The 16,581-nt window shown below is 37.5% G+C and overlaps 1 long non-coding RNA gene and 1 pseudogene across 1 annotated transcript; both read right to left on the bottom strand.

Moving 5' to 3' along the window:
- Nucleotides 1-7,196: 7,196 nt before the first annotated feature.
- On the bottom strand, nt 7,197-7,722 carry LOC122319651. The gene is made up of 2 exons (XR_006245277.1): nt 7,602-7,722; nt 7,197-7,533 (listed from the first exon to the last, which is right to left on the bottom strand). It is a non-coding gene; the product is annotated as an uncharacterized LOC122319651 (long non-coding RNA).
- A 3,836-nt stretch (nt 7,723-11,558) lies between these two features.
- Nucleotides 11,559-13,023, bottom strand: LOC6536019 (annotated as a pseudogene).
- Nucleotides 13,024-16,581: the final 3,558 nt, after the last annotated feature.

The following is a 16,581-nucleotide window of genomic DNA, read 5'->3' as shown; positions in this document are numbered from 1 at the left end:
CAGGTCTATGAACTATAGAATCATCATAATTCTCCAATTCCAATGACCATCTCGCTATCTTAGGGTTTATGGCTTTCCTACTCAGTGTCTGCACTAAAGAATTACAATCTGTCACTATTTTAAAATGCCTATGCTCTAAATAAACTCTAAATCGACGTAATGCATTAATAATCGCTAGGTTTCCAATTCAAAAATATGATACCTAACTCAGCTGCATTAGTTTTACCTGAATAAAAACGATACTGGATGCATCTTGCCATCATCTTGTCTCTGCATAAGGACGGCTCCAAAGCCATGCGAGCTAGCATCTGTATGAAGTTCAGTCTCACGATTAGGGTTAAAGATAGCCAATACTGGAGGATTCGATAATACGGTTTTCAACGATTTAAAGCTCCTAGTTGTTCTTCATTAAGTGGAAATGGGCCTCCTTGTTTTAATAATCCGTTAAAGGTTTTTGCAATTTTTGCAAAGGATAATACAAAACGCCTAAAATATGAGAAGAATCCTAAGCACGAATGAAGGGTGTTTAAATTTTGCGGTATAGGGAAATTTTTTTAAAGCATCTAGTGTGCTTCACTAGGTGTAATTCCATACGGGTTGATTTTATAGCCAAGGAAACTCACATTCAGGTTTTAAAAATTCACATTTTTTTAGGTTAATCTCTAGGTTGTTCTCACTAATACGATCTAATAATTTCTTTAGGATTTCTAAATGTTCCTTTACAGTTTTGGTAGCTATCACTATATCATCCATATACACTACTATTTGCTTGTTTGAATAAAGTCCACTAATACTTCTGTAATAAATCTTTGAAAAATAGCTATCCATTTTTTTAAGCCAAATGCATTCTTAAATATTCATATTGCCCCATGGGGTGTTACAAATGAGGTAAACGGTACACTCTGTGAATCTACGCCTATTTGGTGGAAGCCACTCTTAAAATCCATTATTGAAAAACATATCTTGCCTTCTAAGTACTCTAAGCAATCTTCAATTAACGGTAATGGGAAATTATCTTTAACTATTCGCTTATTAAGTCCTCTATAATCTACGCACATTCTAAGTTCACCAGATTTCTTTTTAATCAAAACTATGGGAGATGCATAAGGAGATTTACTTTTTCTAATAACATTTTTCTTAAGAAGATCATCAATTATTTCACCTACTTTCTCTTTTTCATAGTATGACAAACGCCTAGGTGAACAATGAAGGGTGTAGTATCTGTAACTCTAATAGTCATCTGATATATAGGAGCTTTTTTATAATCTAAATTTTTACTTAAATAATGAGTTTTTACTATTTCACTACATTTTTCTTCATAATCTTTTCCGAATCCGTTTCCTACACTAATTAGTTCCTTTAACTCTTCTTCAATATATCCTGCATAGTTACTAAAAAATTGTTCTACTTCTAATTGATTACTTTGTTGGTAACTATTTATATCCTTTTGATTATTTAGTTTTTGGTTATTCAACTTATTTTTACTTAAACAACTAGATTATTTATATTAGTTTTCTTATTGTAATGGGTTATATATTTACTGGTGAAAAAGAGATGCAGAAAACTTGTTATTACTGTCGTTATTAATATTTTTATTTGAAAAATTATATTCCGCATTTAATCTGTTTCTTATGTACTAATTGGACTTCCATTATTTTAAGTGAATCTCGCCCTAGTAAGGTAGGTAATGGTAATAATGTGTCTTCTACAACTAATAAACTAACTTTATAAGCTTTTTTATGAAAATATACACTGCATTCAATTTTTGCAAAAATTAATATTTTTGTCCACCTATTCCATGGTATTTACTTCTTTGAGATTTTAAATTTAACATTATTTGGAACTAAAGATTTTTGAATAAAGCTTACTGGACTTCCTGTGTCAAATAAACTTAAAACAGTAATACACCTCTCTTCACCATAAAGAAATCATAACTTAACGATTGAACCGCTGCCAGGTCATCAGTGTCCGATAGTTCCCCATCTTGCATGGCTGCTACGGTAGTGACGCCCCTCTTCCTGGGCAGTCCTGGTATTTGTGGTCCTGGCTGTAGCAGTTGAAGCAGGCACCTTCAGTCTCTTTGGGCGTCTGCACTCGCTCATTATATGCCCCAATTTTCGGCAATTTTAACAACGCACAGCTGTAGGTCGTTGCTGAAGGTTTGTTGATTTAATCATTTTTACATTACTCGAAACTATCCACGTTTGCAGCAGCCACCCGTTGATCAGATATCTTTACTTTATCATATATAGTTATCTTCTTGCGCAATTCATCCAACGATTCACAAAAGGCTAAAGAAGTGGCAGCTCCTGTTTTGTCTTGGAGCCCACTCACAATTGCACGAAATTACATCAGAATCCGCTAGCGTTGCTTGCTTCGAAAATGCCACACATAGCGATGTAATAGTGCAACGTACTTTCATCAGGAAATTTTGTCTCGCTTCAAGCTGTTTAATCACGTCCACGCAGTCACTTTTTGTTCAAAAATCGCCAGCAGCTCCTTGCATAGGGTATTCCATGTTAAAGGGTTCACATTGATCATTTGAGCTTTGCTGATCCGCTTAACATACGCCTAGCAAATATCCAACGCGTTGATCTGGTACGTCATACGTGTTCATTATATGCTCAAAGTCATTTATCCAACGCCGTATCGGGTAGCCATCATCTCCCGAAAAACAATTAATCAAGGCTTCTATGTCTTTCATCCCAATGACGTCATTTCTCACGGTTCTTGCTCCTCCTTCCATTAACTTAAAATCTGCTTCCAGCTCAGCAACACGCATACGAGCTAGGTACAAGTTTTCCAAGTTGTTTAAATGCTGCATCTCTAACTGTACATATTCAGCCTCTCTTGATAATCATGCTTTTTCTCGTTTAGCATTTCATTCCTTTCTTATTGCCTCATTTCTCGTAGTTATTTCATCATCTTTTCCAGGTATTTCATCATCCACGCTGCCGCTTGGCGCTACACTATGGTTGTCTCTTTCTTCCCTGTGCATGCTGCCACTGTCACCGGTTACAGTTATTGACTTCTCGTAAATTTTAATTTCATCCGAATCCTCGTGCACATTTCGTTGCCACCGCCAATCGTCTTAATTTCACTTTTAGGAATCGTCACATTAGTTGGTCTTCATCTGCCTCTATGGTTTTCACTAGGTTTGACGCTATGGTTTTATTTTTATTCTCAGCCATTACACTCTAACGGCGTTGCGCAGTTGAACTAAAGTCGCGTCTTCGCCAAAATAAACTTCGTTTGCTTTTAAAATGTCAATTAACTCAGTTTTTTGATTTTTTTAGAATAACACTATATTCCATCGTAGTCTTGCTTTATTATAACTGTTTGGGATATACCCCACACCTGATTTTGTAACAATTTTATATATTCTTTATTAACGATGTTTCTCCTTCAACTTCTCGATCCCTTCTCTACATTCGATATATCGATGATACTATCGTTCATTCTTAAATCTATTCAATTAATTCTATCGATATTTAGTTATTTAGTATTTACAATTATATACAGTTTACACTTTAGATATTTTACCCCAATATGATCTGGGGAAAAATGATCGTGGCATAAAAACAGTGATGAAGTGCTTGCCACAAAATCCTCCGTAAATAAGCACTTTTCCGCGCATTTCATTAAAATTGTTGGATCCTTTTCAGGAAACCTAAACAATTTAAGGCTGCAAACATAGTGCGCGCTGAGACAAAGTCGAAGATGAAGACGAAAAACAGTGCAGAACAAATCATATGAATTCGCACGCCCGCAAGCATAGTGCGTGCTGAGACGAAAACGAAGATGAAGACGAAACGCAAGCAATCAGCTTCAAACGCTGCTGTACTGATTTTGAAGACGAATCGCTTGCTATTTTACCGTTGGTTTTCGATTTGGTCTGACTATGCTCTACAGGAATTCTGATAATGCTTTATCCCCACAGGAACCAAGCACTTTTGTTACATCAGGAAATATTATTACATTCTCAAATTAAGTTAAGACAGTGAATAAACAAGTAATTAAATGAAAAGTTAAAATCAATAAAATTAATAAAACTAAATATATTTAAAATAATTTCTTACCTTAACGTCACAATTAGCCTTTCAGCTGGCATAATTGGGGTTTTATTAAAATTCGTCCAATTTTTAATGATTAATGGTTCAATTTTTTTTTAAATATAATCAAACGTGCTCATTTTCATTCTGGTGTACTCCACAAATTTTTTCTCATCTTGGCGCAGCTCATCAAACAAATGATGAAATTCGCCAAATGCTTTTCTTCCCAAATTAATGGGATGAATTTTTTTATTTGCTTTTTTAAATTTTAATTTAAAAAATAAACTGCTCAATTAGCAGATCATCATCCGATGAGAAATCCATTGCGACTAACACAACAAAAGCGCATCCAATTCATCTTGGACTATGCAACCTATTAGCTTACTCGCAACGCAAGGAATTCGTCTTCAGCTTCGTCTTCATCTTCGTCTTCGTCTCAGTGCGCACTATGTTTGCAGCCTAAGGGTGGGGAAATCGCGCCTAGATTTCCGGCAGTGTGGCCGTGGACGTATAAATAGCACAAAATGAAGTTTATCTTTTTGAATAGTTTTTTTAATTAACAAATATTTCTTGGAAATTAAAGGGCTTAATAGCTTAGCTTATAAACTAATTAATTAGTTAATCAAAATAAGTATGTTTAAAAAAAAAGGTGTGGAAATTTAAAATCTAAAAAACAACCAAAAATGCGTGGTCACAGAAATAGCACAATTTCAAAATATCTTTATTTAATCATAAAAAATAAGTTTAAAAGTAATTAATGTAAAGCAAATTTAATATTTGGTTGAGTATCCAAGATTTTTGATGACTGCGTTACATCTTCGACCCATACTCTCCATAAGCTTCTGACATCTCTCCTTTAGAATGGATTTCTAGGCTTCTTGGACACCTTTCCACAAATCGTCAAGATTAGAAAATTTGTTTTTGGGTATCATAACCTTGACATTATTTCATAGATTTTTTATTGGATTTAGGTCAGGGCTTTGAGCCGGCCATTTCAGAACTTGGATGGATTCGTCCATCAACCACTTTTTAACGACACGAGATGTGTGCTTTGGGTCGTTGTTGTGCTGGATTGTCCATTTCAGAGGCATGTTCTCAAACGTAAATGGTTCCATTACGCCATTGATCCGGTAAAGCGGACCCACACCACGCCAGGAAAATGCACCCCAGCACATAATGGAACCGGCACCGTGCTTAACAGTCTTCATGGTGTAGAGATCTTGGCCTTTTGGACGACGAAAAATTGTTTTCCCATCGGGTCCTATTTTATTGATTTTTGTTTCATCGCTCCAAAGGATGTTTTTCCAAAAACTCAGGTCCTTATCCCTGTGGGCCCGTGCTTAACTTATAGTTGCGATATGTTGCGGTTTGACGGGAGCTTCAATTAGTCTTCTTGCAACTAATTTCCTAGATACATTTGTGCCACATTCTTTATTTATTTCTTCCATAATTTCGCGGGAGGACTTGAAGAATCCGCCTTGCTCTTCCGTACTATGAGCATATCTGTACGCGGATCAGTTTTTCGTGGCTTTGTTTTGCGTTTGTTTTGATTGGTCAAATATGCTGTGTTTTACTTTACTACCTTCAGTGCATTATATACCAATTTCCTCGAACATTTCATTATTTAGGCAATTTCAGCAGGTATATTGCCAGATTCAGTTAGGTTGAATATCATCCTCCTTTCTTCAACTGAACAATGCTTTCGTCGACCCAATTTTTACATTACTATTTGTACTATTTCTGTGACCACGAACGAAAATAAAGCATAAAGCTGAAGAAATAAATGATAACGGTAAATTTTTGTGTTGTACGTCATGTAGAAGAGAGCAATGCAGTAATAGCGCGTAAAATTACGAAATTAAGTTAAATTCAGTTAACTGAAATTTTCTCTTATTTATCACTACCAATCGCAATTTATATTCGCAACCAAACAACTTTAATTGATTGTAAACACAATTTATAGCGAAATTATAAAAAAAATTGAGGAGCTCTACGTATAGTCAGCTTTAAGCAAAAGTAAAAATATCAAAACATTTTTCAAAAGTGTGGGCGTGACAGCTTTGGGCGGTTTGTGGGCGTGGCAAAAAGTTTTTTTTGCAAATCGATAGAAATTTACAAGACCAATACAAAAATGAAAAAATATTAAAACATTTTTCAAAAGTGTGGGCGTCGCAGTTTTGGGCGGTTTGTGGGCGTTAGAGTGGGCGTGGCAGCAAACTTGCGCTGCGTCTATGTCCCTGGAGTCTATATACTAAATCTCAACTTTCTAGCTTTTGTAGTTCCTGAGATCTCGACGTTCATACGGACAGACGGACATGGCCAGATCGACTCGGCTACTGATCTTGATCAAGAATATATATACATACATACTTTATATGGTCGGAAACGCTTCCTTCTGCTTGTTACATACTTTTCAACGAATCTAGTATACCCTTTTACTCTACGAGTAACGGGTATAAAAATAATTTATCTGAATCATATTTGCATATTAAATATTGAAAATTGGTAATTTTTTTACTAGTAATTTGACTAAATAGCTATAATAAATAATAAAAACATTTACAAAGTACATTTTTAAAACTACTGTAATTTAAAACAAAGAATTTTCAAAAAAAAAAATAAATTACATTTAAAAAATAAATATTTCATAAAAATAATTCATATACTAAAATATTATTTATAAAATAAATAAAAATATGGAAACTGTTTATTGCAAAATTGATTTCTTGCTGAACGAAGTGCGCACATAAGCATCTTATATTTTTTTGTTATTCTTATGTCTTTGGTATAACAATTATTTAGAAAATAAAGCACTATCGTGATAGTATCAAATAATTCAAAATAAACCATCGGAAATATCGAATGTTTCAACCATCGATAGTTTCTATTGCACGTTACAAGATCAGAAAATATCTCTACTGTTTACTATTATTTTGTATACTTCTACATGCGTGCATTGTTTCCAGAGAACCGATATAGGGTTCCAATTTTTACACCCACCCATGCAAATTTAAATTGTTGTTAAAAAATGATTTCATTTTAATATGTGACGTTCTGTCGTGCCTCGGGTAGTCAGGGACGGCCGGGGTCGTCCAGGAAATTCATTTGTTTCCCCGACCAGAGTCCCAGTGATAACGCTCAAAGTTTCAGCCTTAATAAGGCTTATACAGAGATGATTTATTCAAATTTCTAAACGGATTGATATGGTAGGGAATGGTATAGGGGCTTGTTCGGTGCGGTCGGCGTGGGGCTTCTCGCGTTTGGATCCTCCGGCTGGAAACGGGTCCCTCGTGTTCGGTGCCTGGATGTCGTGCAATGCCTGAGAATACGTAGAAATGCTGGGGGACCCTGAAGTCAGCGATTACGGGAGGTAGGAGAGATATGTAGGTAACGGACCCTTAAGTCAGTAATGGGGAAGGTACGGTTGTTGTTGTTATCGGACCCGAAAGTCAGCGGGGAGAATCGTTGTTAGTGTTGGACCCTGAAGTCAGCAGAGAGAATTGTTGTTGGACCCTTAAGTCAGCAAAGGCAATAGGAATGGACACTTACTATCCTGGTTTATTATATTTACCACTGGGAGATCCTGCTGTAGAGCTGGCTGGTCGCTCTTAGTTGATGACTTGCATCCTATCGCTGTCGACCACTGACTGACTTCCCACACGCCAGCCGCCCGCTTTAGAGATTGGCTGGGTCTATCGTTTTTGCCTGTGCTATCGATTTACCCGACTTAGTGTGGCCGGGTTTCTGGTTTAGTGTGGCCCTTGGCTCGTTTATGCGCGCGAGTTACAATCCTGTGGCCGGGGGAGGAAAAGCTTTCAAAAAAACAACTGTGTAGTTCGGGGTATGAAACGAGAAGGAATGTCTTTATTACAAAAAGTTGTATGCTTAGGCAAAATGTCTTTTCGGCCGAGTTCGTGTTGGCGATCTTCGTTAAAACTCCTCTGCTCTGGATTTGTTGCCGGGTCGGTGTTGTTTCCCTGTGGCCGGGGAGAGGGGCATGTTAACTCCTCCCCCCCAGTCCGAAGAGAAGGCCATAAGGGGAATGGCCGGATCGGAGAAAGGTGATTAGGTGACGTGTTGTTGGTGTATGCCACGAACTCCGAGGACATTTTGAATTTGACAGTTTTTTTCTTTTTTAATGGGTATCTTAATGTTAAACATGAGTGTTGTTTTTATAAGCGTTATATCTTATGCTAAAGTTACACTTTGTTTACTTATTATCTATCTTATATTATTATTTGTTCCTTATGAAATAACACTTTACTTTGTTTACATTATCAGACAGTGTCTATATTGTAGTTTATCCTATTTTATAATGAATATGTGTTATTTCTGACTTCCCTAAGTTCGTTAAAGAAAAATGTTTGTGCCTTTTCAGATTTTTTTTTTTTTGGTTGTTTTTTGTTAATAATATATTTATTGAATAGTGCTTGTCTATCTTATGTTTCTTCCACTTTTTTCTTAACTGTTTTCCTAATTTGTTTTTTGTGTAACTTTTGACCTTTAGTTTTTAGGAGAGTGATGCCTTTGTCTCTATCTACTTTGTGTAGTGAAAATCTCGGTATCTCGCTATCTTGTTTCTACGGTTTTCTTTTCTAATATTTTATCATTAGGCTCGACTTGGATTGGTGTCTCTTTGTCCTCGTTTAATTTAGTCAGTCTTCTTTCTGTGGTCGCGTTTAAATGTTCCTGTACTTTTGGGTATATGTCTTTTCTAAATTCGTTTAATTTCTTAAGGTAATCGTGGTGATTGTCGAATGTTATTGTTCTGTTGAACAATTCTTCCGTGGAAGAGCTCGAAAGGGGTATACGAAGTGCTGGAGTGTATTGTATTGTTATAAGTTGCTATTGCTTCTGAGAGTATTTGGACATGATCGCGTTCTAGGTGTGCTTCTTTTCTTTTGTTCATGATTATCCTGTATAGTTCGGTTAAGGTAGAGTGCAGTCTCTCGACAGAAGCATTTCCCGTAGATTGTTGGAATGAAGTTGTATGAGGTTTTATTTGGAATTGAGTTAAGAGGTCGTTGAATAGACTGTCCGAAAATTCCGCGCCCTGGTCGAAGATTATTTTCTGTGGTGCGCCATAGTGACTTATGAATTGTAGTAGGGCATCGGCGACTTTTATTAAATTCCTATTGCTAAGGGGGTAAGCTTGCGCTAGCTTGGTGAATTTATCGATAATTGTGAGGTTACAAGTATTGTTAATGAAATATATGTCTATATGTACGACTGCCAATGGTCCCTCTGGGGCGGCTGGGCTTTGCATCAATGGTCTATGGGGGTGTCTATCGTATTTTAGGGTTAGGCAGGTATCACAATTTTTTATAATTTTTGTGATAATGTCTTTTAAATGTGGAAAATAAATGTCCCTTTTTAAATGGTTATATGTTTCATCTATCCCCCTATGATTAGTGTTAAAGTGGTACGCAGTGCGTACTACGCACGAATTTCGTTTTCCTGGTCAAGAGGATTTGTAATTTCGGTTAGGCATATATTGCAGCGGAAAATTTTGTATAAGTCATTTTTAAAGAAATAGTTATTATAGGACTCTTCTATTATTTTGAAAATATCGTCTGGTGCAAATATTGCGAATGTTTTATTCGGTTTCAGGATTGTTTGAAGGGTATTTGTAACGGAGTCGAAAGTATGTACGGGTTCTGTGATTATGTGTCTTACTTTATGGATAAATGGTGTTTCTAATTGTCTCACAGTTGCTGATCCGGTACGGAATATTATTTGGCAATTGAAGTGATTTAATGGTTGCGAAGCGATTGGTATAATTTGTGGGTCTTCGTTTATGTTTAAGTTTGGCTCAATTCTGCTGAGTGCGTCAGCAACTACGTTTTGCGACCCTTTTTTGTATACGACTTCGTAGTCGTAAGCGGCCAGGATAGTTTTCCATCGAAGTAGTTTTGGATTCTGGCCTTTCAGATTTTCTAGCCAGATTAAGGGCTTATGGTCTGTGACTATTTTGAATTTACGCCCGAAGAGGTATGTTCTGAAATGACCTACAGACCAAATGATGGCTATCATTTCTTTCTCTATCGTAGAATAGCGTATTTCTGTGTCCGATAGTGTTCTGCTAGCAAAAGATATGGGTCTGTCATTAGTGGGCCTTCTGACAACACAGAGACTATCGCCGCGCCAAACAGTTGTTCTCAGAACTATGTTAAAACTCGCAGTCAGCGACAGCGGCGCCAGCCTATCGCCGCGCAAAACAGTTGTTCTCAGAACTACAGAATTACAAAAACCATTCGCAATGCAAAGATGGGCTGATGCAATATTACCATAGTGATGAAATTACTATTCTGGTGAAATAACCAAAAAAGCATACCAACCACATACAAACGGTCACCACGCACAGCAGTTTGATATGTCAAATTTTTCTTTTTTTTTTTTTTAATTGGTATCATTTTATGAGTTGGGGTGTATGGATGATCCCGGTGCCTTATCATCGATTGATGTACACTTATACGGTCATCACACTTGTTGGTATAATTGTTGTAAATTGTCCTGCACAAGCGATCCTGGTGCCTTATCAGAGATTGATGTACACATATACGGTCGCCTGTGAAGCAATTTGAACTTGGTTTTGTTTGTTTCTTTTGTTTTATTTGCACTTGGACGTCATTATGTTTCAATAACTTTTTACTTAATTTATTATTTCACCACTCACTACTAAAATCCCCACAACCACTGCCGTCACATGTTCATCACCTCTTTAGAATTAGAACGATAAGCGTAGTGGGCATTGTTAATCCCTTGTCCGTAGTCCGGCTGCGCCAGTTACAATCCTGTGGCCGGGGGAGGAAAAGCTTTCGAAAAACAACTGTGTAGTTCGGGGTATGAAACGAGAAGGAATGTCTTTATTACAAAAAGTTGTATGCTTAGGCAAAATGTCTCTTCGGCCGAGTTCGTGTTGACGATCTTCGTTAAAACTCCTCGGCTCTGGATTTGTTTCCCTGTGTTAACTCGCGCGCCTTGTTCGCGCCTTGTTATTTTATTGTTTATTATTTATTCCTTGTGCGCGGCCCGCGTCAAAAATATTTTAGTAAATTTATTGGTGATAAACTTTTTAAACTTATACTATATTACAAAACACTATTATCAGATTTTATCTTAGATCGTTCTCGATCCGATCCCGAAACAGACTGCCCTCTGGATTCTAAATCCTAAGCCAATCAACATCGGCCAGAAGCTTTTCTTTTGAAACTTCTTGAACTTTCAATTGTGTTTAGAATAAAAGCTTGATGTCGAAATTATTTCTCTGCGTTGTGAATTTCAATTATGCTGATCGATGCAGTTTGATTGAAGCGCAACAAGTTGACCATGATTTGGTCTCCAAGTGGTTTGTTTACGGGTTGTACAACTTGCATGCTTAAAAGTGGTAAAGTTATCTTAATTATCTTTGTTGAAAAAAGAAAATAAATATATTAAAAATATTGTTTTTATAAACACTTTTTGTTGCTTTTATTATTTTGTATTTTTTTTTAAATTATAAATTTTAGATATTAAATCTTAAAGACTTTAAGAAAAATTGGTCGCCATTATTTTATTGTAGCGTTTTCTGCTCTTTGGGCGTAAGCTTGCAAAAGTCCTTTTCAAAAATCTTGAGTTCTTTTCTTGTGTGCAGCGGCGCCAAAGTGTGGTATAAGCCATGGTTCTGGAAGAAAAATAAAATGCACAATAATAAGTTTGGATATTTATAGTTTCTCTTCATCATTATATCCGGTTCCAACGAAGCACCAACGGAAAATTTTATTATTTATTATTTAGCATTTTAAAATAATATTTTTAGTAAAAAACTTATGAGAGAGTAATATCAAAAATAATTATTGTGGGAACTAAACTAAACAAGAGAGAACGCTATAATCGAGTTCCCCGACTATCTGATACCCGTTACTCAGCTAGTAGAAGTGCGAAGGAGAATCTTCAACACTGACAGTTTTTGGCGGTTTGTGGGCGTGGAAAAGGGTTTTTTTGGCAAATAGATAGAAATTTACGAGACTAATACAAAAATGAAGAAATATCAAAACATTTTTCAAAATGGTGGGCGTGGCAGTTTTGGGCGGTTTGTGGGCGTGGCAACATGAATCGACAAACTTGCGCTGCTTCTATGTCTGTGGAGTCTGCATGCTTAATCTCAACTTTTTAGCTTTTGTAGTTCCTGAGATCTCGACGTTCATACGGACGGGCGGACAGACGGACATGGCCAGATCGACTTGGCTATTGATCCTGATCAAGAAGATATATACTTTATATGGTCGGAAACGCTTCCTTCTGCCTGTTACATACTTTTCAAGTATACTTTTACTCTACGAGTAACGGGTATAACTAGAAACTTTACCTTACGAATTGCCAGGCATCCTCCGCCGTGGACTGGTTGTCAATTAGGAGCTGGATCTCCCGCTTGAACTGCTTGGCGTACTCCCGCTTCGAATTGTGGTAGCGCTCCAGACAACGTATCTGACTAAAGAAATAAGAAGTATTTTGACCTTGACCAGTTTGGTTTGAGATCTTACAGGGGTATGCGGTGTTTGGAGAATGTGGGCTCATGCACGGGATCCCTGTCGTCATCGAAGACGGTTTGATAAATGGGCTCGTACTCCTCTATGGGATTATCAACGTAGGTAGCGTCAACATATTGTGCGTCAGCCTTGTGGCGCCTAAACATGGCTGAAAACGAGTTTCGCTGCTCATCGCTCATCCGGAAAATGCTTCCTATTACCGAGGCATAGAATGACTTCATTCCCATGCTCATCCTCTTGTCGCCCATGAGCTTTCGCTTCTCCATAATTTGGGTTTTCCTTTCACTGGTTGTCTCCATTTTGAAGGTTGTATTGAAGTAATGGCTATTACTGTGGATGAGTTATTGTTTTGGATACTATTGTGGAATTTGTGAATGTAATTGTTGGCTAAGGTCTAACTAAATATTATATATGAAAGTTAAAGCAGTGTTTGTTGATGGATAAAGCATGTTACACTAAAATTTTATAATTTTGATAACAGTCAACTCTGTTAAAGTTTAAGATTACGTTTTTTGAAGATTATGTTGTTGAGCATTGAGCAATGTAGAGTAAAAGTGTATACTAGATTCTACTAACAGGCAGAATGAAGCGTTTCTGATCATATAAATTCTTGATCAGGATCAATAACCAAGTCGAACTGGCCATGTCCGTCCGTCCGTATGAACGTAGAGATCTCAGGAACTATAAAAGCTCGAAATTTATTGACCATATTACCACGTCCACAAACAGACTAAAATGTCATACCCCATACTTTTGGAAAATGTTTTGATAGTGGTTCAGTTTTTTATGGTCTTAAAATATCATTTAATTTTATTTTCCGTAAATTCTTGTTTTTTCAATATTTCTATCGATGTGGCAGAAAAATGTTAAAATTCGTGTCAGCCCTTCCGCTAGTTGTTGTGTCAAAATTTTTCAATTAATATTAAATATTATTAAGTAAAAAGTTGATACAAAGTTAAGTTAAAATGTCGAATATTTCCCGTGCTTCTTTATTCTCTAAAAACATAACAAGGTGCTCCTCAAAATAAAAATGGCTTGCATATAAAAAAGCCCATTTACATCATTTTTAATAACATTTCCAAAGTGAGTTGATTAGGTCATTTTTGTATCTCGAACTATGATCTTGCTCCTTTATCTAAATTATTGAAGCGATCAGAGAGTTTACCATGAAATTTGTATGTTCATCCACAGCGACTTTGAGTCCTTACAGATATACATTTGCATTTCATGAGATGCAGCTTGCCATAAGTAGTGATGTAAAAAGAGAAAAGAAGAGGACGAACAGGAGCACTAAAATAGAACACAAATCGAGTTCAACTTTTCGCAAAAGTTGTTTTCCTTTGCCTGTCGGCATCGAAGCGTAGTCATCCCATCCCAACCAGTGCCGTCCATCCTCTCCGAATCCATTCGGAGTCCTCGCCTGCCCGCACCTTACCTCACATCCTGTTTAGCTTCAATGAATGCTCCAACGCTCCGTGTAACGCCCGTTAACCCCTTGCGGCCCCCAGAAGCCGTCCACTTGGCCATTCACGATGTCTTTCTGCTGTTGGCCGCTTGTTTTTGTGCCGGCCTATTCATAATTCCACAGCCGGCTGCTGGTGCTGGCACAAATTGAAAAGCAAACACGTGGCTCTGTAGTTGGCCTTATCACTGGCTACATTGGGATTTCGTTGCTGTGAGCCACTGACACTTCGTCATGTCCATCCGCCCGCCGGTCTGCCAGGGTTCAGTTTTAGTAGTAGTAGTAGTAGTAATACTAGTACCATAACCAGTACCAGTTCCAGCCGGGGTCGAACTCGGGCGCTTGGAATTTGAGTTTTTGTGTTGAGCTGCTGTGACACTTTTTAGCTGTCGTCCTCTGTAGCCTGCCATTTTGTTTGTGGGCTTAGGTCAGCACTTTGCCATTTTCATAGTTGCATGCACCAGGGTCCTGGTCCTCATTGTCATCATGCTTGTCTCATCTCCCACCCGTCCCACCACTTCCTCGTCCTGCGGCCCCTGGGCATTGTTTAATAATTTTCCTGCTTACGGCAGGATATTCTAGCTGCCCAGAACACGTCGGAACAGTTTCTTTTTCCAGCGCTGAAACTTTAACTTCGGCTTAACCCTTAATGAGGCCATTATGGTCCAGGATCCCTAATCCGATGACTGGGTATCATTGCTAATTTCTGGGCCAGTGGCGAAAGTTTAAGCAAACTTTAAGGTATTTAGGTCTGCTCATTCAGCTGCTCCCACTTTTTCCGACTTTTCCGAGCAACTACTGATGTACGACGAACCAGCGTTCAACGGCAGACGCCACTTGAGTTGATTTCCGTTCGAAGCCATTGAGTATGAGTTGAGTCCTGGTCAAGGACCTGAATGAGTCACTTGTGTGTCAGTGAAACGACTGTGTATTTTTGCCCTCGAGTGTCTTGTATATTAATTGAAATTAAAAACACTTTCGAGTGCTCATCAAAGGTCTGCCATTAAAGTTATTAAAAATTTATGGCATCAACAGGGATACTCTAGCTGAATATCGAGATTTGATATTTTGGATATTTTTTACATATTAATTATGATTATTTAAGTTTCTATACGAATGTAGCCCGATAGTTACAAAGAATATACATCATAAACACGATCTGTTTTCAGCCAAAAAACTTAAAGGTACCTTGGGTACAGACAATGGATATTTTCAGCTTCAACGACTTGTCGAAAGTTTTTATTCAAATTGGTATTCAAATCGATTTTGAATTAGATACAGTCGTAGATGTGAAAATTAGTAAACTTGTTCAGCGAAGAAAAATCCGTAATCTGGATTATTTATTTCATAATAATACTCGTGGCCAAAGCAATGTTTAAATTAACAAAGAAAATAGAAATGCAACCGAATTTATGCCTCAATTTGTGTGGTCTCCATTCGCTGTCAGGCATAAATTCCGCAGCCAACAAGCAAAAAATTTAAATTAGCTGGCACCGGGAAAATGGAAACTGTCGTGGCAGAGAGCGAGTAGCACACAAAAGTGCTGGCTAGAACGCAAATGAAGTTGGCTTTTAATTTCCAATAAACCTTCCCACTGCGGCCCGCAATATTAATGAACTGTAAAGAGGTGGAGTGGAAACAAAAACCAAATGCAAAAGGGTTACTCTGTTTGCATGTATCTACCTACCTATGTAGTATGCACCTGAATGTCGGACACATGTTCAATTAGGAAAATTCTTGTATTGTGTGGCACATTTACGGTTAGGTCAGTGCAGTGTTTTCCATTCTCCTCATTCCGTGTTGCACCTTTTTGGACGGGAATGTAATTCATAAATCGCTTCCTGCATGCATACGGCTGCTAATTTAATTAGCGATGGAAGGCGCATCAAGTTCCACGAATTTTCCAACGCCTGGCTGCATCGCAACGCTGCTTTTCCACGTGCTCAGAACGGTCATTAAATTAAATTTCAATTAGCTGTGCAGTCTCTTGTTGCTTTATGCGTGGGAATGCACTTCGAACTTAAACTTAAACTTTTTGCCAACATAAGAATTATAATCTTTTCTGCTGAACAATGTATAAAGATGAATAAAAATTTAAAAAAAAAATGCATATATTAATCATTAGGATCGCTGAGGACCGATGCTGATACCAAATTCATTTATTATGTATTAATATTTTCTTGGAGTTTGTAATCTTATACGCAGTCACCTTTTTTTATAGTGTCCTCACCTGACGTGATTCACATGTTAATCAGCGAAGCGTGAGAAGCGAAACTGTTGCCATTATTATGCGGCTGGAGCTTTGCGGAAATATTGGCTTTCTGTTTTCGGCCAACATAGTAAGATGCTTACTATGGCTAAAGGGCACTCAAGCCTGCAATGGAAAAGGGAGGACTCTTATACCGACTTGGGGAGCCCATGGAACTTCATTTGATTAGCATTTCGCACAACGAAACAATTTGGCGCGTATGTGAGTTGATGTCTGCTGAGTAATGAAAAGGGCAACTAAAAACCCATTAACCCACATTCCTCCCCGCTT

Source organism: Drosophila yakuba, unplaced genomic scaffold (assembly GCF_016746365.2).
Source record: "Drosophila yakuba strain Tai18E2 unplaced genomic scaffold, Prin_Dyak_Tai18E2_2.1 Segkk34_quiver_pilon_scaf, whole genome shotgun sequence".
Classification (NCBI taxonomy): Eukaryota; Metazoa; Arthropoda; class Insecta; order Diptera; family Drosophilidae; genus Drosophila; species Drosophila yakuba.
The sequence above is the reverse complement of the archived record's forward strand: the minus strand, read 5'-3'. Positions and strand labels throughout refer to the sequence as shown.